Source organism: Chlorocebus sabaeus, chromosome 21, assembly GCF_047675955.1.
Source record: "Chlorocebus sabaeus isolate Y175 chromosome 21, mChlSab1.0.hap1, whole genome shotgun sequence".
Lineage (NCBI taxonomy): Eukaryota > Metazoa > Chordata > Mammalia > Primates > Cercopithecidae > Chlorocebus > Chlorocebus sabaeus.
In genome coordinates this window covers 36,602,726-36,629,908 of record NC_132924.1, presented here as the reverse complement: position 1 = coordinate 36,629,908, position 27,183 = coordinate 36,602,726, and the positions used below count along the sequence as shown (strand labels likewise).

General features: G+C 41.0%; 1 non-coding gene and 1 pseudogene across 1 annotated transcript; one reads left to right on the top strand and one right to left on the bottom strand.

Moving 5' to 3' along the window:
* The first annotated feature begins 20,203 nt into the window (after positions 1–20,203).
* LOC119626361 (small nucleolar RNA U3) lies at positions 20,204–20,429 on the top strand. Its single transcript, XR_012090485.1, has one exon. It is a non-coding gene; the product is annotated as a small nucleolar RNA U3 (small nucleolar RNA).
* Positions 20,430–21,402: 973 nt separating this feature from the next.
* On the bottom strand, positions 21,403–21,836 carry LOC140709589 (tRNA-splicing endonuclease subunit Sen15 pseudogene; annotated as a pseudogene).
* Positions 21,837–27,183: the final 5,347 nt, after the last annotated feature.

The window sequence follows — 27,183 nt, the reverse complement described above, 5'->3', positions numbered from 1 at the left end:
GGGCTGTAGGTTGTTAGTTGATTCCCCAGAAAGCAGTTCTGTGAAGCTATTCTTATTTTTACATATGGCATATCTGAAAAAGGGATTATTTGGTGATTGCAACATTTTTTGTTTTATGTACCTCTGCAGGCAAGATATGTTTTGTCCTCCATCAAGTCTTTAAAAAAAATATTTATCCTGGCATCTTCCCATTTTTCTTTCCACATGGAAACTCTCATATTTTTAAAGACTAGTTGTGAAGTCATTCCTAGGTATGCACATTATATGGAAAGAACTCTTAGAAAAACTTTGAAGGACAATGAATATAAAATGATAGTTTTTTTTCTTTTATTAATAGGTACCAGACATTACAAGCCATTCTTTTGTTGGGCTCTTCTCTATTAGCAAGTTGTAACAAAATATGGCAAGTATGCTTTTTCTAGTGGGAAAGCCTATTGAAAACTATGGAAGATAAGAAAGAAATGAGAATTTGAAAAAATGTTCTCATGATAGCATCATGAAAGCAATACTATCTTACGGTTAAATAAAGCATGAACAATGATTTTGGGTTAGGTATGTTCTTCAATTATGCATTTGATTTTTGTAATAAAAGACGAATGCTTTTCAATAACGTTTGGAATTTAAAATATACTGTTTCTTTTTCCCACTCTTCATGAGAACACTTATCAATGCAAAAGTTACCTCTAGCCCATTCTTGTCCATTAAAAATTAAATGCTTTTACAGTAAATTATTAAAAGTGCTAGGTTGGCTGCAAATCATCAAAGGTACCATAAACCATTATGCAAGCAAGCAAGTGAGAAGTCTGATTAAATCTAAGGGATCAGAAGGCATATACATCCCTCGATATCCATCGCAAATCTGAAACTTACAAAAGCTACCATAAAATGCTACATTAAATTACTTTAAAAACTCTTCCAGGATTTTCACAATTCAACAGTGACTTGCCTTTTCAATTAAGTATGAACGAGGAACCTTCTACCACAAAGCACAGATACACCGCTATTTAGAAGTTATTTCCACTTTCTCTAAACCTGCAGCAAAATTAACCCCATTTTTCCAACTGATACAGCTCACTTAATGGAACTGGGGCACTCTAACAGGTTTGCTGAAAAGCTAGTAATTAACGAAGTTCTTGTTTTCCTGCAAAATGTCTTTACTATCATTTGGTTATAAAAACGGAGATATGATGGGTCCTGAATGTTGCAACACCATATTGAAAATGTTAGAAGTATTTAACTATGAGATGTTTGAAGAAAAGATTATTCATTGTTTTGGTTTAAATGAGACAATGTATACCAAATGTAACATACCTAGCATAGTGCCTGGCCCATAGTAGTCACTCAATAAATGGAGACTTTTATTGTTGTTAACTCAGTTTTTGAAAAACTCAGGTTCCACCAAGACTAACTTGTCTAGTGCTACCTGGATGGTGTGAGCCCCAGGGTGGTTGATTCCGAAGCCAGCAGCCCTAAGCATTACTGGCCTTCTTAGAATCTGACTGTGCAGGTGACCAATTAGCTACTCATGTGTGTGTAAAGTGGCCTATTGAAACAAGATATAGGAAAAAGAAAAGTATAATCATGGAGGTAACCTTCAGTCAAGTTGCAAAAATTGTGGAGAAGAGGAACAGCAATTGAAGCAAACATTTACAGTTGGGTTTTAGAGCAGGGTCTGCTCCCAAGTCTCCCACCCATGGGTTACATCTACCAAGTGGGCTGAGGATGAATGGATCTGAATGAATAAATGAAAAGCAAACATTTGTGTGTTAAGTGTCAGGTGATTTCATCTGTCAGTCATTCTTAAACTTCAGTATGTATCAGAATCACCTGGAATACCTATTAAAACACAACTGCAGGTGGTGACCCTAGCATTTCTGCTTCAGCAGGTCTGGAGTGGGATTCAGAAATTTGCACTGCTAACTAGCTGATGGGGGATGCCAGTGCTGCTGGTCCAGGGATCCCACTTTGAGAACAATTGATTTAGGTTATCTAATTAATGCCACAACCCTGTGATGTAGGTGTTATTAGCCCCATTTTATAGATGAGAAAATGGATGAGTGGTAAGTTTGGGAAATTTTTTAGAGTGATGGTTTAGATCCTGGTTAGAGAGAAGCTGAGAAATTGCCTTCAAAGAATTTCTGAATCTCTCCAATAGTGACAGAAATGTAAGACTACAGCTGTTCATCTCTACTCTCCTACTACCCTCCAGAAAGATGAATGTTGTCAGAAAAAGACAAAAAGTTGTTGATATATACCCAGCATGGCATGGTCCCAGAAACGACAATGAAAATAGAAACAATTCTTTCAGAGATCCTTGAGCACTTTAGATGGGGGAAGCTGAGGCATGGAATGGTTGAATGACTTCCTTGATTTTATATAGTGTATGAGAGGCAGCATTAGGATCTCAGATGTCCTGAAACTCAATGAAGTTTTAATTACAAGAGGAAAAATTTAGAGCTTCTGTTTGCCATCTCGATTGCCATCTTCTACGCCTGCTATCAAAAAAGCAAGATAATGAAGTGGAATAGATACCAAATCAGGAATCAGAATTTATTTATTTATCCTATGTTTATTATCTTTCACATGCTAGGCACTGTCCTAGGTGCTGGGGAAACAGTGGTAAACAAGATAGACAAAATTCTTGTTTTTGTACCCTAAAGGCAGTAAGACAGTCAATGAATATGTTTAAAAAAAACAAAACCAAACAAAAACAAAACCCAGGAAATCTAAGAAAATGATAAATACTATGAAGAAAATTAACATCAGATAATGTTATAGAAGATGATCACAGATTCAGAAATTTAAAAACACAGGTATAATGGTTTACTAAAGATGCAAAAAGGACTGAGGGAGATTGACCACTAACCAGAGGCTGGACCTGTCACATCCCAGTTCTTAGCATTGTGATTTTCTGGGTTCTATTTTAGCCATGACTATAACCCAAGATTTTCCCTCCAAACCTCTCCAGAAATTGTTTTGAGATCCTCAGAGGAGAAATGCTCTTGTATTCAGTCTTGTAAGCAAACTACAAAGAGATGATAATATACAGTTGGAAAGTTATGCAGGGATACATTTTGAAAACAGGGGAGATGATTGTATGTCACATGATGCATGTGTATGTTTGATGAAAGATTCAGATATGGATTTTAAAGTCAAGGACAACAATCATAGTAATGATTGATTTAAGCAAGAACTATCAAAGGTTGGCCAAGCCAGCACATGTGCACATCTCTTCCCGACTCTGAGTTGAGTGATGATATAGTGGTAGTTTGAAGTCAGCCATGGTGGGAGTATTTAAACCAGGAAGTTGGCAAAGATGATAATTCAGACCTTTACAAATTATTGTTCTTTTTTTCCCAGATTGAAACTGCCTTTGCAAAGATTATAAATGAGGAAATTATGGCAGTGAAAGAAATCAGACCAAATAGACTCTATCTTGCTTCTAACATTTAAGCTGTCCTTGTTCATTCCTGGGCATAGGCTGAACTAACTTTGGGAAGGAATTCAGTTCATGGTTTGACTCTAAAACACAAATGGTAATAGCCCTTTCCTGAAAAGACCCACTTCTTGCCTGGGCACCTGTCAGCCTTTGCAGGACTAACAAATTAGCTACAAGATTAGAAATTATGATTTAGGGGTTATGCAACCTCTGGCTGTAAGAGTCTGAACCTCCCCAGATTACTTCTGGGGATAACATCATGATTGTAAAACCTAAGCTCAGTTCTTGAGATATTTTGCAGACCCTGCACTGGATGGGTCACCTGACACTGGCGACACCCAGACCATGGTAATCTGGCTCAACCAGTTCTGCCATCCCACCCAGGAATAGAAGACAGCAGGAAACCTCACTTCAACCCCCTGTGATTCCATCTCCAACCTGACCAATCAGCACTCCCCACTTCCAAGCCCCTCCTCTGATTTGAGTAATAATAAAACTCCCATCTCCCACACAGCTGGCTCTGCATGAATTACTCTTTCCCCATTGCAATTCCCCCATCTTGATAAATGGGCTCTGTCTAGGGAGCAGGCAAGGTGAACCCATTGGGAGGTCACAAGAGGGCTGATTGTTGTTGAGAAACCCCTCCATAGGTCTCTTGTGCTTTTACACGTCTTGCTGGGTATGCCAAAAATGTGCCTTGACTTCTCTTTACCCAGGTAATCAGGGTTTCATCTGTAGTGAACAACTTTGAAAGATGAGGTAATGCCTCCCTCTGGGACAAAGAACAGGCTTGCTTACTGCTTGCTATAAAAGTGGCAGATTTTTGAAGTTCAGTGTTTTTCTTCCATAACACAGCATATTGCATATGCAGGCCTGCCATGTAGCCATCATGGGACATACAAGCAAGGGGAACCAGTGTAAGCATACTGATGCTCATGATGCTTGCTATGCTGTGAGTAACAAAGTCTGCTGTCTCTGACCCCAGAGTCTTGTGTTTTCTGCCAGTATCCGTAACAGGGTAGCTTGAAAAAGTAGGGTAAAATAAAATTGCAGCCCTGACAGTTTTGGTGATAAGGAAGGAATGCAGATGGGGACTTGGCTTTCTTTTTTTTTCCTTTTTTTTTAAAATTAAAATTTATGTATTTATTTATTTACTCTTGAAACAGAGTCTTGCTCTGTCGCCCAGGTTGAAGTGCAGTGGCACAATCTCTGCTCACTGCAACCTCTGCCAGCCAGGTTTAAGCAATCTTCCTGTCTCAGCCTCCCGAATAGCTGGGACTACAGGTGTGCACCACCATGCCCAGCTAATTTTTTGTGTTTTTAGTAGAGACAGGGTTTCACCATGCTGGCCAGGCTGATCTCGAACTCCTGACCTCATGATCCAACCGCCTCAGCCTCCCAAAGTGCTGGGATTACAGGTGTGAGCCACCGCACCCAGCCCAAGGGACTTGGCTTTCTTGAAAAGGAAGAACAAGGATTCCATAAACCAGGATCAGAGAGATAAGGAAACTCCCTGGGATCTGCTAGCAAATGTTCTTGCCCAGGTAGTTGGGAGGGGGAGGATTGTGCATGTGGAAGGTGGTGGTGGAGGAGGGGTTTGCCACTGTTCTATCTGTTAATAAACAGGAGTTGAATTAATGCTTAGAGGCTGAGCTGCAAAAACCAGGATTAAACAAGCCACCTGAATGGTGCTTGATTGTTGCTCATTCTCTCCTCTTGGTGGGCAGAGTCAGGAATGTTATCAGGACAACGGGTGAGCAAGCTCCTTGGCCCCAGTTGAAACACAGTGTCTCTATGGACATTGAGCCAGGAGTCCTCAAAGCCAAACAACTACTGTTAGCAATGAGGACTTTGCTATTTACATAGAGCTTTCCATGAACCAAAACCATTGGTTTAAATGAGCTGAAAACATTGGTTAAACCATGAGCAGGAGAGTGCTCAGAAGGAAAAGTGAACACAGAACCTTGCTTAGTAGCATTGAAGTGCTGCAGTCATGTCCCTGGTCCTTGCCACAGTTCAACTTGGCCAGTGAGAGGTGGGCACTAGGCACAGGGGTCTCCAAAGGCACTCAGAACAGCATGGTAGAGCCGTAGCCAGGGTGTTTACAGGGCACAGTGAAAGGGGACACTGAGCCCTGGTGCTCGCTGGATGCCAGGGGATATATGAAAGAGGAAGTAATGCTGGTGCTTGGGCACCAACCTGGAGGTGAGGGGTCGAAAGAGGTTAAATGAAAAGGCTAACACCATAGCCTTATCCTCCCTGCTAGCATTCAACCCCTGCCCTCTCAGCTGGGAAACAGCATGGTCTAGAGGCTGTTGCTGTGCATGCTGACATGTACTCAGGTCAGCTCCTTGCAGCCTGTGGGATTTGGACACAGTTGGAAGTAGGGAGGGGAAGCTAATGTGGCCTACTGTGTGGGACTTCTGGGTTAATCCTGTTGTGGTTTGCATGGCTGAATGCATGATGAGTAATGATGTTTTATATGCTTGTACTGTGAATGTCCACAAATATCAGAGGGAATTTTTCCTGTTCAGGGATGACCACATGTGCTGTCCGGCAAGTCCAACAGAAACAATATATAAACCTGGGGGAGAAAGGGAAATGTCAGCTTTAGTGAGGCATAATGACTGCTGGAGTACTAGGAGAGGCCATTCTTTAGTACAATAGCTCCACTTCTCTCACACAGCCACCGAGTACTCCTCCCACCCGACTCTTCCCTATTGGCAGCTATTAACCTGCTATTAAGCTCTTGTTTAAACTGAAAATCTTTCCAACAGAGGCCTGTGACTCTCAGGCTGGATATTCCCATTTGGGATGGGTCAAAAGGGACTCAACAAAACAAGGTGGGAAGCGCCCAAAGAGCCTGTCTTGTCAAACAGAAATAGTATCTTTAAGAGTGCTGCTCTAGTGGCATCTGAGGGGCCACTGAGTTTTACATGAAACAGTAGCAGTCATCTCTTTGGGAGAAACTTTATCTCCCACTCCACTGCCTGAAGGAAAGCTGCTGGCTCAATAGGGCCCTTGATTCGTCAAGGTTGGTCTGCAACCCTGAGCTCTTTCACTGATGATGGTTTAGCTAAGATGATATCTGATGATGTCCACTGGGTGGCAGCAACCATCCAGCCTCAGTGACAATTCTGTAAGACCAACTGCAGCACAATGGACTGAATTGAAAGCCACACCCTCACCTTAGACAGTACTCCTAAGGACTATTTCTGACTCTTAGGCTGTTACCAATGGCCTAGCCATGTGGTCTGCCACTTGGAAGACTGAGACGGGCAGATAAAGACATCCCTCTCTGCGGCCATGAACTGTATAAACAAATTGTGTCTCCCAAGCAGAGAGTCTGGGTCCCTCGTGTTGATGCCCTTGTAAGGGCCTCTTGTCTGATGGGAACAATGAGAATTGAGCTGTTGATTGAGCGTGCAATGCCTAGATTGCTGCTATTGTTGCCTGGTGTCCTCACCTCATCAGAAATGGCAACAGATCCACCATTGCAGACTAGACACTGTAAAGGACTATGTGTTTCTGATGCAGAAGCTTCCACTGTATACCAGACTTGTGACTCCTGCCAAATTTTGGCCTGTTTGTTCTGTGGTAAAGTAGGCCACATTGCACAGGACATTACCTCTGTCTGTTCCTGGCAAATTGACTATATCAAATCTTTGACCCCCTTTTGAGACTACCGTTGTTGTCTCACTGCTTTGACATTTTTCTTTTTAAGGTTATGCTATTGCTGTTTCAGTCCAATCTGCTGACTGTAGCCCCACCATTGTGCTTTAAAATGGAATTGTGTCATGCATTAGGCTTTCTGAATCATTTGCAAAGAACATCTAACAATGAGATAATAGTCAAATAATTTAATGGACATTCCATATTCCTTACTATATTCAGTATTGCTGAGTGCTAGAATGGCATTCTCAAAAATTAACACAAAAATGTTTCTGACTCTTTGTCGGGTACATTTTCCCGGTCTACATATTTTAGTAAGGCAATTTGGTCACTTAATTTGGTTGTCTCAAGAAAAGTTCATTCTTTTTGGTTACTCCTGGGTAATAATTAGTACAAAAGGAGTACAGAGTTATATAGACCTGTTATGACAATTTGGTATTCCATTCTGACCATTCATGGACATGGTATGTCTTTCCTTCCCCTAATAGCAAACCCGGGTCAACCTGATTGGTACATTTTCCAGGTGGCAGCCTGGGCAAAAGAAACCTGGGACATGATTGGTCCTGGATTATTCTGCTATGTCTGATGCTATCAGTGGTTACAAACACACAGTCTGGCACAACATTGTTTCAGTCTGACTGATTGTAAATTCATATGTTTTTCCTGCTGCCTGAGCAGTGTTAGGTTAAATAACCTATGACTGTAACTACTCAGTGACACTGCCTATGTTTTTTTAACACAACATACTTGTGATTGAGATCAAGTTTAACAACAAATATCAAATTGGAGTAACTGGGAAACTTTCAGGTTCTATGTTTGTATGTGGAAGAGAATGGACCATGAAATGTCTCACCATTTGTGTTGGGGGCTCCTTTTTGACCCAACTATTTTCCCTGTAATTATTGGTGATTATACCAAGGACTGACTAATTAACCTCTAATTCAATGAATTCACCTTTAAGTTGATGAATTAACTACCTTCTTTTGTGTGGGTCATTATGGACAATAGACAGACCTTCAAGAACATTCTTGCTGGCCACCCAAAATGTCCACATCGTAATCCCCAGAACCTGTGAATACGAGACATGATAGGGAAAAGGGACTTTGCAGATGTGATTGAGTTAAGGATGTTGATATGGGGAGATTATCCTGGATTCTCTGGGTGAGACCAAGGTAACCACAAGGGTCTTACAAGAGGAAGGCAGGAGGGATAGAAATGTGAGTGAAGATTTAAGAATGGAAGCAGAGGTCAGGGAGGAGAGAAGATACTTTAAAGATGGAGGAAGAGGTCATGAGCCAAAGAATGTAGGAGACCTCTAGAAGCTGGAAAAGGTAAGGAAACAAATTCTCTCCTACAGTCCCCAAAACGAATGCAGTCCTATGGATCTATTTTACACTTCTGACCGCTAGAACCATAAGAATAAATTTGGTTGCTTTAAGTCACAAAGTTTGTGGCAATTTGTTACAGCAGTACTAAGAAATGAATACAGATTTTGGTACTAAGGGTGGGGTGCTGCTGTAACAAATACCTAAAAATGTGTGAGTTGCTTTGGAATAGGTAACAAGTGGATGCTAGAAGAATTTTGAGGAATATAATAGAAGAAGCCTAGACTGTCTTGAATAGATTGCAAGTAAAATATTGATATTAAAGACTTTACTTGTGACGGTTCAGAAGGAATTGGGGAGCACAGTAGAGAAAACCTATGTTTTCTAAGGGAATACCTCAATTACCATAAATAGGCCATTGATAGAATTGATAGAAATGCTGATGGAGGCACAAAGGAAATGAGGAACACCTTATTGAAAACTGTAAGAAAGGTGATCCTTGCTATCTGGTAGCAGAAAGCTTAGTGTTGAAAGCAAGCAGTTGAAGGTGCAGCCTTGTTTCTTCCTGCTGCTTATAGTAAGATGTGAAAGGAAACAGAGGTATTGAAGAAAGAACTGTTAAGCAAAAAGGAACCAGGACTTGATAGTTTGGGAAATTCTCAGCCAATCCATATTTCAAAAGACACTAAAATGAGGAGATTTACTGTCAAGAAAGTATGTTCTAAAGGGAAAGCCAAGGGTGTGGCTGGACAACCTCTTGCCAGTGCATCAGACGGACAAAAAGACCAGAGTATTCAGTCACACAGAGGGCTCTGTGAAGAGATTAGATGTGACTCATAAGCCATCTAAGAAGAAGCCAGGAATAGATATGGGGTTATCAAAGAAAGATCTGTAAATAACCTTCTTGTCTAATGGTATGAATCCCTATGACTTAAACAGGAGACCCATAAAGTTTTTGAGAATGTTATACAAGCAGAAACACTGCCAGTTTGGACTGAGAAAAACAGGGACAAGACGAAGTGAAAGAAGGCTATAGAACTTCCAAAATTCTACAGGCAGGAAGCAGGCTAATAAAAACTGCAAACATGTGAGGCCCTTTAAGAAAAAAGAAAGATACCTCTAATGGCAAAGCTTCAGGCCCAGGGGATCATTTCCATTCCTTAAAGGTGAATAGAATTTGCCCTGCTGGATTTCAAAATCGTTTGGGAAAAGTGACTCCTTCCTTTCCTTTCATTTTCTCTCCCTTTTTCATCTTTATTTTGAAGGAAAAAAATAGTAACTACAATGGATAAATCTGGCATCTTAACCAAGTAATTAAAGTTAACATTACCAGTAATGGGACAGATGGAAATGTTGTGCCACCTGATAGGAGGCAATGAGAACACAGTATCACTTCTGCGAGATTCCTGTCAAAAATATAATCTGAATCTAATCTTGAGGACAAACCCACACTGAGAGAGACAAACTCAAAAATAACTGGCTTGTATTCTTCCAGATGTCAAAGTCATAAAAGACAAAGACAAACTGATAAATTATTCCAGATTAAAGAAGAAAAGGAGAAAATGATCACCCAAGACATGATCTTGGATTGGATCCTTGAATAATACATTTTTTCTCTCTTTTGCGTAAAAGATATTATTAGGACAATTAGTCTAATGATGAAATAAGGTCTTTAGCTAACATAATAAGGTGGGTATCAGTGTTACTTTTTCAGATTTTAACAACTGTACTATTGCATATAAGAGCATGTCCTTGGTTTTGATAGAAATACTTAAATATTTATGTCTGTAACTTTCTCATGAACATTTCAGGGGAAATACACACACAAATGTATACATATTTACATATACAAACAGAATGATGGACAAATATGGGAAAGCATTAACATCTGGTGTATGTGAATCAAGGAAATATGGAGATCCTTTGTGTGTAATCTCAGAAGAAGACTGTTTACTCTCATTTCAGACAGTGCTTCAGTGTGGCACACAGAGTTGTACTGATTAGAGTGAAAGCTAAGCTACAGTAACAAAGAGGCCCAACAGTACAGTGACTTAAGAAACAAAGCTCTTTATTCTCATTCTCGAAGCAATCCAGAACCGGTAGGGGGGCCCATTTGCTCTGTGCAGTCACAAGGGCTCCTTCCATCTAATTTCTCCCCGCCACCTGGAGCACCATCCTCTTCTACATGGTTGATGCTAGTTTACAGGCCTTATCATGTTCCAGCTCACCAGAAAGGGTAAGAAAGTGGTAGAGGACGTGTGCCATGGTTGAAGGCCCAGGCCTGGAAGTGGCACACATCACTTCTAACTCATATTCCTGATGGGGAGGTGCTGGTCATATGACTACACCAAGTTGCAGGGAGGGAGTTTGTGGGAAGGGAAGGAGGTATGGTGTGGAGCTTCTTCAATTAATATGGAAGAAGAGTGGAATCAGTTTGGAGGATAGCAATAAATCTCTGCCACAAGTAGCCTGAGTAAATCTCTGTCAAAATATCTGCAGCGTATTTTTATTTATTTATCTTTCCCCACTAGCCTGTGAGCCCCGTGAGGACCAAGGACTAAGCTTTCACTTCTGACTCCCCAGTATCTAGCTCACATGTGAACACTCACTATGTTTCTATTGAAAAATGAATGGGGCAGTTAAGTGTCTGGGTCGGGGGAGCAGGACAAGGGCAAAGATGAGCATTATTTTCATGACCTAGTTCAGAAAGCAAGGCTGAGCTTCCTTATCAAGGGCACTATACACCAAGTTTGTATAAGGCATTTGGTGAAAAGCTTTGCTCTGAAAAGAATGAGTTAATTCAGCCAAAAAGGGTGGGGCGGGTGGCACAATTCAAATGTGACATTCTACAGTTCAGCTCAAAAGAAGCAATTGGCTGATTGTCACCAAGTGACCTCACTTTTCTCTGCAGTTTTCAGCATGGGAAGAAATAAAACAGGTGAAACTATGAATGTACACTGGTTTTAAACAGAGGTAGAGGATGTAAAGGTAATTCTGAAGCATATGGGAGGAGCTGCTTCTACAAACCTGATTTCCCAGCTGCACAGTGGGATCAGAGGAGCAGGGCCGGGGACTTTCGTTCCGCAGAGTCCACCCCCACTCCCTATAGAAGGAGAGCCTCCAGGTGGCCTAAGTCAGCAGAACCAAGCAGGCGCCCCATCCTGAGCTCCTGGAGACAACAACAGATGGCGGATAGGCAAAGCAAATTAATCAAGCCACCAAATGTTCTCAGATTTGGTTTTCAAATTCACTACCAGTTACTCACAGCCACTGTTACTGTGCATCATATTTATTTGACAGCATTGTCCAGCCCTTAGATTTCTCTCACTGGCTCACACTAAAGAACATATGCCTTGTATTTCAATTAGCATTTTCCAAAGTTCAAGGGAATTCTAGGGCTGAAAAAAACCCAGTATGCCAGGAGTTCATGTACAAAGGCCATCTGTGGAGCTCATTTCAGTGTTCTAATGTAGCCTAAAGGACAGAGGCTTGAACTTAGTCTTTTTGAAATACAGGTTTTAGAAAAGCTCCTTGAACATGTTACAACACACTCCATGTGGGATTCTTGTCTATCTCTTTGGAGGAGTTAGTCATGACTTTTAAGATCTCTTCCCATCCTTCCAGCTCTTCCTATCATCCATGTGAGGCCGTAGCTGTGTACAGAGCAGACTAGTGCAGTCTAACTGCTCATCCATCACGTAAGCCTTTCAGCAGCAAGTAGGCAGCCAAATGTCAGCGTGTCATGAAACTTCAGAGAAAGAACAGTATACACAGATAACGGCCAGCAAAGCACAGGGTGTGGGTTTTGCTCACAGAGAATCTGGGTGTGTCGTGCCACCCCTAGAGGATGTTCTTAACATCAAAAGTGAAAGCTGAGGAGAAGAACTATCTAGAGGATAATTTGGTCATAGCATGGCAATGAGGAGAATGGGAGACATCAAGGGATGGAAACGGATGAGGTGGGCACATCCCCAAGAACCATAAAAATGTCCCAAAGACATCTGAAAATACATTGGAAACAGTGACCTCAAGGCAGTGTAGTGTCCTGTGCTGAGTGTCAGAAAGTTCAGGTTCTGGTTCCATCTCTGCCAGTACCTCCCATCACCTCTCTGGAGCTGTTTCCTTTCTGTGCAGTGTGGTGGGTAGGACTCCCTAGGTGATTCTCAATAGGCCATATTCACATGGTGCAGCTGGTATAAGCCTAAGTGTCATGAGGTTGGAGAGGACACAGAGGATGAGCCCAGGCAGGGCCAGCTCCAGGAACGCTGGCCACCTTATCAAATGACATATTCCACATAGACTTGGCTGGAAGGACCTTCATCAGAATTTTTTTATTACTACCAGGAGAGTGAAAATCAGGAAAACAATTTCCACAATATCCATAAATCAGGGCTGATCTTGAGATGAATAATAACAAATTCTTTGGCTTATGTACTACTTTTCAGTTCCTAAAGTGCTTTGAAGCTCCACTCTTTGGGGATAAGTGGGGGGATTATTAATCCACTTTAGAAAAAAATTGCATAGAATTTGAGACCTCCTAGCAAATGGTAGAGACAGGATAAACCTAACCGGCGTGATTGAGAAGGCCAAGCCCCTCTTCATCTGTCTCAGAATATGTCCCTCGACTCAGCCAAAGAGTAACAAATACCAACATTAACCCTTTAATATGGATTAGTCATTAAATTAAATTGGTTAACCGTCATCTAATGAATAGCAAAATCTTGGGAAAACCAGGCACAAATCAAATCAATTTGTTAGACAGGAAGGTGAAAGGAATGGCCTAGGTGCTCACACAGGCTCGCACGGGCAAGATAAGTCCAGGCTGGCTTTCAGTGGGCCCCGGGTCAGGATGAGTGCACTGACATAGCCACAGGGCCAGAGATTGGGAGCAGCAGGTCCAAGGGCAGATGTGGGTTCACGAAGCAGCAGTTTTGACACATTTAGCCCTTTGTGATTTTGTCTGAGGCAGGCCCTGTCTGGAGTACTGCCTTCAGCACAATGAAGAAAAACACAATGAATACCTGAAAGAGAGATGCTCAAATGCTCAAATGGTTAAGAATGACTTCAATTATTAATAACACCTCCATATGTCGAGGTTCTACCCCCTAGATTCTGATTGTATAGGTCTGAGGTGCAGCCTAGGAACCAGCATTTCCAAGAACCATGCCAGGTGATTACGATGCAGAGGGTTCATGGATTACAGTGAGTAATACTATACCAGTTGTGCATCCAGAAGGTAAATGATGGGCAACCCTTAAGTGGTATTTAGTTCTTCCCTTACCTGTGGATATTTTTGTCAGATCTGGAGGCCATGAGTTGGTGCTTCATGGTTTCTATCTGCTGCTATGGAAGAGAGGTCTTCCTGTCCCCATCCTATGCAGAATCTTTAGATCGAGAGGGGTATGGGAGTTTTCCTTCTGCATTTTCCAAATGAAGACATAGCTCAAACAACTTGTCACATGAGGTGGTTAGGAGGCTCCCTGGTGCGTTTGGAAGGGAGTGAAATCTGGAATATACAGAGAAATTGAGCAGGAAGCCACGTCTCCAAGGCATCCATTAGAGAATGGAAAGAGCTGGCTAACTTTGAGTTATAGGGTCATAATTCCATTTCAGGATTCTGGCAATAGCATAAACCACTAGAACTCTTCCTTGGTAGTTTATGAACACTTTGCCCTCCCTACCCTCACCCCACCTCCTGCCTTGGAAGATTAATAGCTCTGTAAATTACAGTTGTATTAAAATATATGTATTATACCTTGATATGAGGCTTTCATATGGGCATGAAAGCGCCCTCAACTTCCATCTCCCTGGGTGACATGTCTTGCTTTGTGTACTAATGCAGTTTCAATGTTGAGAAAAAAGGACTTCCAGATTGACATAAGCTCCACAAAAGGCTGTAGGCTTTGAGTAAGACTATTCTGGGCTGGGAATCAGCACATGTAAAAGTACAGAGGCAAGAAAAAGATGGACACTGGGGGATGCCCAGGAGGGAAATGTGGCTGGAGTAGAGAACTTGAGTAGGTTGAGACTATGGTTGTGTGTGTGTGTGTGTGTGTGTGTGTGTGTGAGAGAGAGAGAGAGAGAGAGACAGAGAGAGAGACAGAGAGAGAGGGAGAGAGAGAGAGAGAGAGATCCTGAGTAATGCACAAAGTATTTGAACTTTGAAGGCAATATACCTTTGAAGATTTCTGGGTAGGGATGTGACATGATGAAAATGATGTCCGGGGTGGACTGGTTGCTCAGGATGGCCTTAAGGGATGACAGGCTGCCTGTAATAGGACCATGAGGGAAACAAGGAGCTTTATCTTGAGGCTGTATTGCCACACGAGCACTGGTGTATTGCTTAGACTGCATGTATTTGGAGTGGCTCAGCGGGAGCCAGTGGGATCAGCATTCTGTGTCTTTACTGCTTTTTTTTTTTTTTTTTTTTTTTTTTTTTTTTTTAAAAAGAAGGCAGATTAACTCATTTTGTTTTTCTTTTTCCTGGTTCTCTATGAAGCTGGGCTTATGCCTAGATTTCTTGCTTTGCATATAAACATGTCATATCCATATCCTATTTCTGGGACAGAGCCAAGGGCCAGTGAAAGCTAGGTCTCTCAATTTCTGGTTCAGGATCTACGATGTCATGTTGTTATCCCTTAAAGTGATTATTCTCTAATTATTTATTGAAACTGTTTTTTTCTGAATTCCTTAAATTAGAGTCCAGATCCTCCCCTAGACAGGGGGTCTCGGCCACTGAATAATACAGTGGAGGGCTCAGGAAAGCAAAGGGGAAGGAAGAAGTAGAGGGGAAGAAACAGAAAGAAGACGAAAGGAAGGAGAAGAGGAAAAGGGGGAAGTAGGACAGAGGGGAGGGAAGAACGAAGAGCAGTTCAAAGATAGGATGGTGGTAAAAGGGAGCCAGTCGCTATAAAAATTGCTGCCCTAGAAGCGAGAGGAAGGTGTCCTGGGATGTAAAAGCAGCCTCTCACTTTCACCACTTGGGGGCAGACGCTACTTACAAGAAAAAGCAACAGTTTGCAATGGCTTCAGGGTCAAAGTGATCCTCTTGGCACACAGAGGATTCGGTGATGAGTCGATCACTCACTCCCTGAAGTTCTTCCAGTCCCTCAACAGCTAGAGCCCCATCTCCGGGCACAATATCAGTGTGGATTAAAGAAAAAAAGAAGGCCAACTTTGCTCAAACTTAGATTTTTCACATCACGTGGAGTATAGAATTACAGTTGAACGGATACCACATAGAACAAAACATTTTGCTGTTTCACCTTATTATTTAAAACATAGAATTGCCCAGGCTTTTATGTAGTCTCTCATTTCTGTATGTCTTTTCCTTTACTGCAGAGTTATTGCATATACATTATATGTGCATTATTGTTCAAGGAATTTCCAAACGTTGGAAAGCACTCTTCTTAATTTCTTCCAGCTCCTTCTCAGTCTTTGCTTCTGTTATATTTTTAGCCTAAGGTGATAAAAATGCATGGGAATGTGTATCTTAGTTTCTTAAAAAAAACCAAAAAAACAAACAAAAAAAACTCATAAACTCTGAACCTTTGGGTTAAAGGGATATTTTTATTTGGAGAATGGTTGAAAACAACCAAATTACTGCAGGTAGTTCTGTGGTGCTTAAAAAGCAATTGTTGCAAGTGTCTGATTGCCTTTGAGCACAATGTGACTAGCATAGTGCTAACATGACAAAGTGCGAACTGAGATATTAAAGGGGACCGGTTTCCTTCAACCCCCCAAGTTGTTAAGTATTATTATCCCTGAAAACAGCATTTCAATGTCCATTTTGTTTTCCTTTTGGTAGATTTTTTTTCTTTTTTGAACCATATAGAACAAGTTAACTCCAGCAAGTCTATTTCTAAAATAGACTTTCTAAGTAGCCAATTAAAAGCAGAATCTCTTGAAAATAAAAATATTCTCTTTGGAGTGATGATTGGGCCTCTGAGATAAAGAATCTCATCTGCAAGTTTAAAAGGAATAAGAACTTTCTATTATCTACAGACTAAGTGCTGAGAAAAAGGCAACTTTGCTCTTCCCTATTCCCCCACCAAAAATTAAAAAATAGAAGGATAGCAAATTGACTGAACAATTGTGGGAAGTTTGGCTCCATTAGTCTCGTGCTTTTCAGTGTGTCCAGGTTGACAATAAAACTTAGTTTATGTGAGCATATGAGGTGATAGTTTCATTCCAATTGTCTGCTTAATCTGGTGGCACAAGAAGCAGCAAAGCTACTGTTTCGTAGCAAGGTCTTGGGGCCTACCGTTTCCTCATCCCTAAGTTTAAGGAGAAGAACATTACCTCCACTTAAGATTTACATAACTTTTTATGAAATACCCTCACGTTAATTTAGTCCACGGCCCCTTTAACACATATAATCCATTACAGTGCTGGTGAAATGATTACTTCCGGATGTGGTTTCTATTCTCTCCCTCTGTTTCACAAGCTGTGTGCTGATGTTATAAAGCTCTTGCAAGGAAGAAAAGAGAAAAACTTCTAAAATAATTTCTTGTTCTTAAAAAACGGGAGAACCGACAGCAAAGAATGATTTACTATGAGTCTCTGCTTTGCAGCAGCGGAAAATTGGGAGAGGATCAAACATCCTCTCCAATTTGGCTACCACCTTCTACGTTTAATAGTGTTCTAAAATGAAATTTCTGACAGTCTTTGTAAGGGCTATTAATTTGTACCTTGCAGAAATGCGAGTCAAACGTTTCTGGAATCGAGACCTTGGAGGAGGTTTTATAGTAAAGAAATATCAGGGACATCTGAGATTTTCTCTGAAAGTTGATGTGATCTCTTATCTGAAAATCAAAGGCTTTGACCCAAACTTTTAGATCGCCTCTCTCATTTGGTGTTAGCAGGGAAGGTCTGACAAATATCGAAGGGGCTGACAAAACTCTGTTTTGCAACTAGTGTAGGGCCAAGATTTTCTCTCTCTTATTTGACTTTATCCCTTGAGAGCCTTGTTTGTTTTTAGTACCTAATTTTATTGTTCATTTTTACTAACCTTCCAATCTTAATGCACTTTACGAAAAAAGTAAACCAAAAGTAATTACTTGGAGAAGACAAAGCCGTATCTATATATGAGATCAAACATTTCCAACCTTCCCTTGCTGTTTACTTCTAAATAACTACTCTTCTTTCTAGTGCTTTCTGCTTGTTTTTGTGACAAACTAACAGCAGGGAATGTCTTCAGGCTAATTATACAGGACAATTATGTGATCCTGCAGGAGGAGGACTAAGGAGAGCTCTATTTCCAGCTTTAGTTTCAGGGTGAAATGAAACTCTAAGGGAGATCAGGCCTAGGCTGACTTCTCAGATCACAGGTAATTCTGGTCTAGGAGTCCCTTGCTCTCCACTAAGCAAGAACACCCCGGATATTCAGAGGATGACTTCCAGTATCCTTTGGATAGGTGGCTTCAAGTGGTCTTAAAGTTGCTATACAGCCAATGCCTTCCGTTTCTCTCATTCAGAGGGTTGAACATGAGTGTGATAAGGATGGGGAACACAAAGGCATAGGAAAGAATATAACAGCAGTGACTAAAAATCTAGACTTATCTTTTGGGAAACAAAATCTCAGCATAAAATGTGGTGGTCACACAGAGAATTGTGAAAATTTCTCAGAAGATCTGGTGCCCTGCTCACACTGCAAATCTAGCCCCAAGCATCGATGAAGTCCGCCCGCCTCTCAAGAGCAACACGCGTTGGCCTCTAGAGGGAGGATTCCTTTGGCTGCAAGCCACAGACACCCAATTCAGACTTTAAAAAGAAATTCCAGTGCTGCTTCTTGCTTCAGGGGTCAAATGCTCTTCTCCAGTCTCTGACTCTCTCTGCATCTCACATTTGTATTTGTTTCTGCCTGTTCATCCTTCAGACAGGAAAGCAACATGGCTGCCACAGGCCTGGCACTTACAATCAATCACCTTGGAGACCCAGCATCCTGGGGAGGAATGTGAGGTCAGGTCTGGGCCATGTGCCCGCCGTGGGGTCAAGACTGGGTGAGGTTAGCTTCACTCAAGTCACAAGAATACACTTTCCACAGGAAAGATAGGTTCTATTACCTACCATATGAGGAAATGGTTCTAGACACCCAAAACCAAAAAAATGTTCAGTACACAGTCCTTATCTATATGCATAAAAATACCAGGATCAATACCATATTGCCATTGTCTTGTAGTGTATGTTTTGTTTCTTAAGGAAACTGCTGTTGCCTTGCCTGCTCCCTGGTGTCCACTTTGAACCTGTACCTTGACTTCTGACCACGGCCTTAAGTTCTGCCTTTGCTCTCATGTGGGACTTCCATCATAGGACACAATGTCCATCTTATCAATATTTTTCAACACCCATGGATTCCTTATGTGTGTGGCCTGATATCTCTTTTGGCTTCATCATGGGCACTCCCAGGATCCAATAGCTGTCTTTTATAGTAGACAGGGCCCTAGGGGTGCCTCCATGCCTAAATGGAGCACTATTCCTCATGCCCGGCCAGATCAGTCCAGTATAATTCAAACACAATGGGACAGATGCATCTAGGATGTATGTCAAATGGGTCCCTTCCTATCTGCTCTGTCTCAGAGCTGGGGCTGACCAGGTACCGACAAGGAGATGACTCATTACACAGCAAAGAGCACGCCAACTTTGTGCGTGAACTGATCCCTGGCCAACATACTCATTTGCTACCCTGCACATAAGGGCCTAGAGAAACATGAAAGCATGAACGTCTAGATGACAGCATCATGCATATGTGGTGGGGGCACTTTTCCCTTTCATGTGCATGGAAAGTATTAGGAGGGAAAATATTCCCCTCACGACATATTTTACATCACCAGTCATGTTTTCCTGGAAATTGATTTAACTTTTAACACTTCAGAAAATATCTGCTGTAAATCACTTAATAGCCAGAGAGAATGACTGTATTTCCCATCTTTCAACACCACTAAGGTTACAAAATGCCTCTCCGCACTGACTAGTGTGGGTTGTTCCCTGCATCATAATCTCACTACAGTTCATTCAATCTCTTGCTCCTTCATTCATTCACAAGCATTTAAGCTCTAGGCTGTTTGGAATATACTAAGTGTGCTGTGATGAGTAAGACAACAAGCTCTTGGCCTAGTCAAAGGCCAGATGAACAAATACTGAATTCCAATGCAATGGGGCAGATGCATCTAGGATATCAAACAGGAGCTCAGAGGAGACAAGGTTGTAGGGTGGGCTGTGGGGCAGGCCAGGTTTCGGTGGGGAGGGAGCCACTGAGGTGAATCCTGTAGAATGATACATGTAGCTAGAAAAATACAGGAAGTGTGATCCAGGAAAAGAAATATTTCAGGAAGTATATCCCAGGAAAAAGCATGTTGGATGGTACAGGGCTGAACTGTCATGGTTGATTTGAGAAGGAATGATGAGGCATAGTAGCCCATAATGTATAGGGCAGGGGACAGAGGGGAGCAGCAGGACATCATTCTGGGATGGTAGGCAGAGGCTAGATCATGCAAGGTTTTTAAAATTATGATAAGAGTTTATATTTTATCCAGAAGAAGGAGCAGGGGGAATTAAAGGATTTAAATAGGAGTCTGTTGTGATTAAATTTGGATTTTAGGAAGATCACCCTGAGATTGGTGGAAATATTGCCTGGAAGGGAGTCAGACTGAGGCAGGAAGACCAGCTGAGAGGCGATGGCAGTCGTCTGGGCCTGGGACAACCAGGGATTGGACCAGGGCAGTCAAAGTGGGCTTGGAGGCCAGGGAGCAGAATTAAAATACATTGAGAGATTATACTTCATGGATCAATTCTATAGTTTGTTACTAGGGAAGTTTCTCTGAATGTGTACAGAGCTGCAGAAGAGCAGCAGAACCCACAAGGAGAAGGTACAGGGTGATCCCGAGTGTGAAGCTGGCTAGTGGAGTTGCTTTGCTGCTACTACTACTTGCCACTGGTGATCGTTCTCCTCTTCCTTTGGGTGAGGAAGAAGGGGAGAATGCAGGTGGAGTGGTTCCAGTTAAAAAAAGAAGAAAAAAGGAAAAATAAATAAAATACATATAAAGTTATCAGAAAATGGCAAGGATTTAGAGTAAATGCTTGGCTTTAGTTTTGGGCAAAGCAGAATACAGAAAAGCCACTAAACCAGGCAGGGGGATATTAGCTTAGTAATCGTTTTGGAGATATTACTTCAGAGATATTACTTCAAATATTATTACTTTTGAAGTTTTGTATCTGTCTAGTTGGAATTGAAGGAGGGACACCCTGGTATTGAGGTTTAAGTAAGTGGCTAAAATATGAATCTGGAGCTCGGAAGAAAACCCTGAGCTAAAGACATAGATTTGACCGTTGTTTGTCGTAGAAAGTAGAGTAAACTGTAAGGGTGCAGGAAGATATCTAGGGAAGACACACAGAATGACAAGGGAAAAGGACCAAGAACAAAGGTCTGGAGTGCATACCCACTTAAAAAATTCTTTTAAGGTAAAAAATTTTTATTATAAAAGTAATGCAAATGAAAACAAATATTGAGAAAAGACAAAGTTATCTATTTACTGTCCTGCCATCCTACTACAACCACAGTGAGTAATTTGATTCACTTTGTCATCTTTTTATCCTATGCTGGATGTGTTATTTCAGTCATGATTACAGCCATTCATACGCTTTTGTATCTTGCAATTTTTATTTAATGCAACATTTTCTCATGTTTTAAATAATATTCATTACTAATTTTCAAAGAGTACTTAATGTACCATTCATATATATCCTTTTATTGACTGTTTCCTGGACCAGAGAATGGCAAACAATGGTACTACATTTATAAATAGTTTTATTGGGACACAGCCATGCCCATATTGTTTACATATTGTCCCTGGCTGCTTTGTGTTACATACAACAGTGTTGACAAGTTATGACTGAGACAGTATGGTCTGCAAACCCTAAAATATTTATTTTCTGATCCTTTATAGAAAAAGTTTGCTGACTCCTGACCTAAATTTTTAGGTGGTTTATATTTTGGGCTATCAAAAGTAATGCCACTTGGAACATCTTTGCGTTCCAAGATGCCTTCAAGATCTCCCTTGAGTGGTTATGGCTGAGGGAAGCAGTGAAGGGGGTAGACACCACAGTCTGCAGCCCCTCCCCTTCTAGCTCAGTGCAAGGCAGATGAGCTGCAGTTCTGGCATTCCCACACACAATTGACTTCATGCCAACTTTTACTCTCCATGAGGTCCAGGTAAACCAAGAATGCTATATAAACTTGGATGTCATCTCCTGTCCCTCATTCCATCATTTCTAAATACTTAGTGTGGGTGCCCATCCAGCCACCCTTGAAGGGCCCGTGAGGGAGCACAGCTGCTGTGAACACTGCCGGGGCGCAGCCTGCTGCAGCTGGGGGTCAGCTCAGAATCTCCATGTTCCTCCATGCTGGCTAGTGCAGTGCTCCCAGAATACCCACTGCTAATGAGAAGCAGGAGGAGCTGTCAGTAAATAGAGAAATCAAGGGTAGATGACAAGGGCAAAGAGCATGAGAGGTCATGGAAATCTGGGGTACGTTTCAGTGAGAGAGGAATGGTGAACTGCCCCATGGAGGAGAAAGGTGAGCTGAAGACTGAAGATCTTCCACTGGATTTGTTAATGGAATTTTCTCTGGTGCCTTTGTCTGAACAATATTAGCAGAGTTGAGGGACAGAAGCTTGATTACAGAGAACTGGAAAGTAAATGAAAGGTGGGAGAGTGAATTTAAAGTATTTGTATTGCTTGTTTGATTCTCAGCGCTCTCTCTCCTAGATTATAAGCTCAGAGGGAGCAGAGGTGACATTGACCTTGATCAACATTAAAACCCTAATACCAGCTGCTATGCCCAATCCATAGTAGGCATTTAATAAATATTGAGTGAATGAGAGGAGACACAGTGGTAGATAAGGACATTAAGTACAAGGGATACCAGGGAGGCTTTTTATTTCCTTACATAAACTTGAGAAAAAAATAGAAGAGCTTGAAAATATACACAGAGCGAGGTTTCAGAGAAAGTATAAAAAGACAGACCTGCCTTAGTTATTAAAGCACATATTTGGCATTTCCTCTAGCTTTTCCTAAAAATCATCCAAAGGCAAAAAATGAATGCAAAAACCAAAAATATGAGCTCCACTATGATTAAAGTAAGGAGCTGTAAATTCCCAAAGCAATAACAGAGAAGGTAAGAACTGATAAGAATGGAAAGAGAGAATGTAGAGATTGCAGATCTCAAAGAGCCATCAAAGGTAAAAGGAGTACTCCTTGAGGTGCAAAACTCCAAACCCTCACTGCAACAGGATACACAGATAAGGGGCAGAGGTGCTTCTGCACACTATTTGCCTTTAAAAATTGGAGAAAGCAGAGCCAAATGAGAAGTCACACAGAAAGGTTGTATGTAGAGAAAATGGACCATCTCTATGATATCAGGGGAGAAGAGAAAGTTGTTATCGTGAGAAAGCACCACCGCTGCCCATCATCACCATTCACAAAACCCTGGGGGATGAGGAATTCTAGCCAGGTTGGAGCCTGGCACTGGTCTCTTCCCAGAAAGCACCTGCAAATAATTGGTCTGAAAAAATTTATCTCTTTCAATAATGAAGAATCAAAAAGTGAAAATCCACCTAACTAGGAACCACAGGGAAAGGGAAGAAGGAACGGAAAAAAAATGTTAGACAAGAAATACTCATGAGAAAAATACTGCCTTGAAGCAGGTAAACACTGCATATATATTGTGTGAATTAAAAATAATCAATAATGCAACTGCTTTTATGAAACAGGAACTTCAGATATGTAAGAGCCCAAGGAAAATGTAGTGAGACACAGGAGATGATAAAATGTAAGCTGAAAGAACTCAACAAAGAAATGTAAGAAAAAGGTAAAACCATCACAGAAATGAAGGCAAAAGTGGAAAGAAAGCAAATGAGAATAGACAGTGCTCAAACATAGCAAAGAACATAGAGGGCCAACTAAGAAAGGAAGAAAAATAACAAGGAAAGAAAAAGAATGTGAAAAAGAATGAGAGAAAAATGCTGGTTGGAAGGAATTGGTAAAGAAGATTCAATGTACATAAAACCATTTAAAAGATGCTTGTCCTCCTTCATAGTAAAAGAAGTGCACATCAAACATACAGTAAGATCAGGACTTCTATTTTTAGCAACATCACAAAAGCATAAGTAGATGCTACTCAGAGACAACATGGATATTGCTTAGTGGTTTGAAGAGGAGCTTCTTCTGCAAGACTGGAGGGAAGAAAGCACAACTGGTTCAGATACAAGAATTTCATCAACTTCACCAGCTTTTCCTTCACAGGCCTATTTCTGCTGTAGAGAGGGAGTCAAGCACATCTGCTAGGGGAAAAGGTGGTGGATAGAAAAAAAGGAAGAAGGCTCATAAGGGTGTTGGAGAGTTGGAAAAACATCTGTGTGGAATAGAAGAAGGTGTTAATTTGAAAAGAAGTGGTGCAACGTGTCTCCGAGTCGCCGATCTGTGCAATGTGGTCTCCTACAACTCGGCTCAGCTGTTTGTTTGTCTTCACAAAGCCTGGGGATTCCAAGGTAGGTCAGATGGAGAGACAAAGGGGCAAGAATGCTGGGAAAGAATGGTGGAAGTGAAATGGAAGTGTTGAAGGAGGTTAGTGATCTATTGGATTTATTGGTTTCATTGGATTTCAGAAGTTGAATATGCTAAATCGTAGACCTCTAGGAGAGGGGAGGCTCCATTATGCCCTGCCCTTCTTCCTTTCCTCAAGGTAGAAGACATGCTAATCTATTCGGCAGATTCCAGGGTACTGATGAGGCCACATTTACTCAGGGTGAAGTCAATTTGAAAAAATATGTCAGTTCATGGATATGACTTACTCTCTTCTCTCTTCTACCCAAGTGACCAAAGTGGTTAGCTGACCAGGGTTTATTCTGTAGGACCATTGCCCATCTTTTCTTCATCTCTCTTTCTTGTCTATGCAACTTAAAAAGGTTAACACTGTGGGCTCACACTCTGTCTTTTTCTTCTTTGTAGCTGCCTGGGGTGTGGAGAGATCCAAGATGCAGATTGGGCCTCATACTCTGCTTTAGTGTGAGGCTTACTAGATCATGGGGAAAAGGTGCTCCTCATGCTGTAGCCCAGCCCAAGATATTTGTTTCACAGGGTTTGGGGAAGGGTGGCCAAGATCACAAGTTGTTGGTAAATATCTTCTCTATAGCATGGACAGCTGTCTCCAACATCTAGCAGCAAGAGGAGAGTCTAAGGTATGACTATGGGCATGACAGTCTGCAGAGAAGAGGGGCTGAAGGCCACTGGAGTAGGAGAAAAGATGAAGTTCCACCTCCTATTTTAGCTTCAGCAATATCAGAAGCACTTTTGATTCAAACTTTTAGCAAAATGCTTCAGCAGACAGTTAACAGTTTTAACACAGCCATTTCAAAAACCAGAAGATATGTAGGGGCTTTTATAGTATTAAAAAGCAAAGGGCTTAGGGCTAGGTAGGAAATGAATAATAATAATAATAATAATAATTTAATAAACCTGTAAGTTCAGTAACACCTTACATGCACATTAAAAAGCAGTTCCTGTGCTATTACTGTTTATAGCAGTAGATACAAATCTTGACATGGATGTTCATATAAACATAAAGGTTTACATTTCAAATGGGTAAACATAAGTTCCGTAGTAAAATAATTTGCCATAGGGGAATCCAAATCTCTTTACAGGGATATGTAACAGGGAAAATTTGCCACGTAAGATAGAGCAGAGTGTTCAATTTAATCTTACTTGAAACCTTGACCTTAGTCTTTGCTGAGATTCTTCAATCATAAATATGGCTTCTTTATAAACTCAGATGGTGGATTTATAGCACAGTGTCTGAATGAGCAAAATACTTAATTTTAGATCCAAATGACATTTTCCTTTCTCAAAAAGAAGTCTGTATTTCCATGGGAACAGAGACGGGGTTATCTTAAATCCCTTAGACTGAGGATTGACAGGAAGCCAGCTCCTCAGTGAGTGGGTCCTGAAGACTCTATAGTTGGTAAGTGAGGTGGAACTTTTGAGTATGGAGAATGGGAATAAAGATAGGGAAAGAAGTTAGACGATTTCTGTATAGTGCCAGGTGTGGTGGCTCACGCTTGTAATCCCAGCACTTTTGGGAGGCTGAGTTGGGCAGATCACGAGGTCAGGAGTTGAAGACCAACCTGACTAACATGGTGAAACCTCATCTCTACTAAAAATACAAAAATTAGCTGGGCATGATGGCGGGTGTCTGTAATCCTAGCTACTCAGGAGGCTGAGGCAGGAGAATCTCTTGAACCCAGGAGGCGGAGGTCGGAGTGAGCCGGGATTGCGCCACTGCACTCCAGGCTGGGCAACAGAATGAGACTCCGTTTCAAAAAAAAAGATTCCCAGCCCTAGGCAATCACTAATTTTTTTTTTGTCTCTACAGATTTTCTTATCCTGGACATTTTACTTTTTTTTTTTTTGGACGGAGTTTCACTCTTGTTTCCCAGGCTGGAGTGCAATGACGTGAATTCTGGACATTTTATGTGAATAGGATCATACAATATGTAGTTTTTGTGACTGGCTTCTTTCACTTAGCACATTTCCAAGGTTTATTCATGTCGTAGCATAGATCAGTACATTGTTCTTTTTAGTGTCAGACTAATATTCCATTGTATGGCTATACATATTATCCATTCATCACTTGATGCAGTTGTTTACACTTTTTGGCTACTGTGGGTAATGCTGCTATTCATGGACATATTTTTGTGCAGACATAAGTTTTTATTTTTCTGGGGTAAATACCTAAAAGGGGAATTGCTGGGTCAGATAGTAACTCTATGTTTAATCTTCTGAGGCACTGCCAGACTGTTCTCCAAAGTGGTTGTACCATTTTACATTCTGACAAGCAGAGTATGCAGGTTCTAATTTCTCCACATCTTTGCCAACATGATATTCTCCATATTACTGATTATTGTCATCCAGTGGATATAAAGTAGTGTCTTACTGTGGTTTCAATTTGTATTTCCCTGATGGGCAATGATGCTGAACATCCTTTTGTGTGCTTACTGGCCATTTGTATATATTCTTTAGAGAAATGTCTATTCAGATTCTTTGCTCATTTTAAAATTGAGTTATTTGTGTTCTTATTGAGTTGTAAGGGTTTTTCTTAATGCACCCTACCTAAACACAAGTTTGTTATCAGATATATAATTTGCAAATATTTTCTCCCTTTGGATTTATTTTTAGTTAATAGCTTTAACTAATGCAAAAAATCTTCTGAAAAGAATTAAAGAAAAAAAATGCTGTGATTCTATCTGCATTTATGATCACAATGTAATTCTTCTATTCAGGGATTTTTGGTGTAAGGAGAATGAAAATGCACTTCTTCTATTAAAAAAGTCAATCACAAATTTCATTCCGTTTCCCATTTGGTGATAATACAAGAGGGAGAGGAAATTTGTTTGTACCATATATAAACTCCTATTACTCTGCGTTAGCCTTAGTGTTTTTATCCGTATTTAATCTTAGAAACTGATTTAGAGTGACTCTGATGGAATAGCTAGACTTTGTGACTGTGACTCTGATGGAATAGCTAGGCTTTAAAAGCCATTTGAAAAAATTCCAGCACAGAATATAAGATCTGACTTTTTCAGTTTACCTTTAACTCACTTCTCTTTAAGGGAATTAGTGTCTTGTTTACTCTGGTTTTTAAAAATATATTCTTTATATATTTAGATTTATTTATTCCAAATTATTTAAAATGTA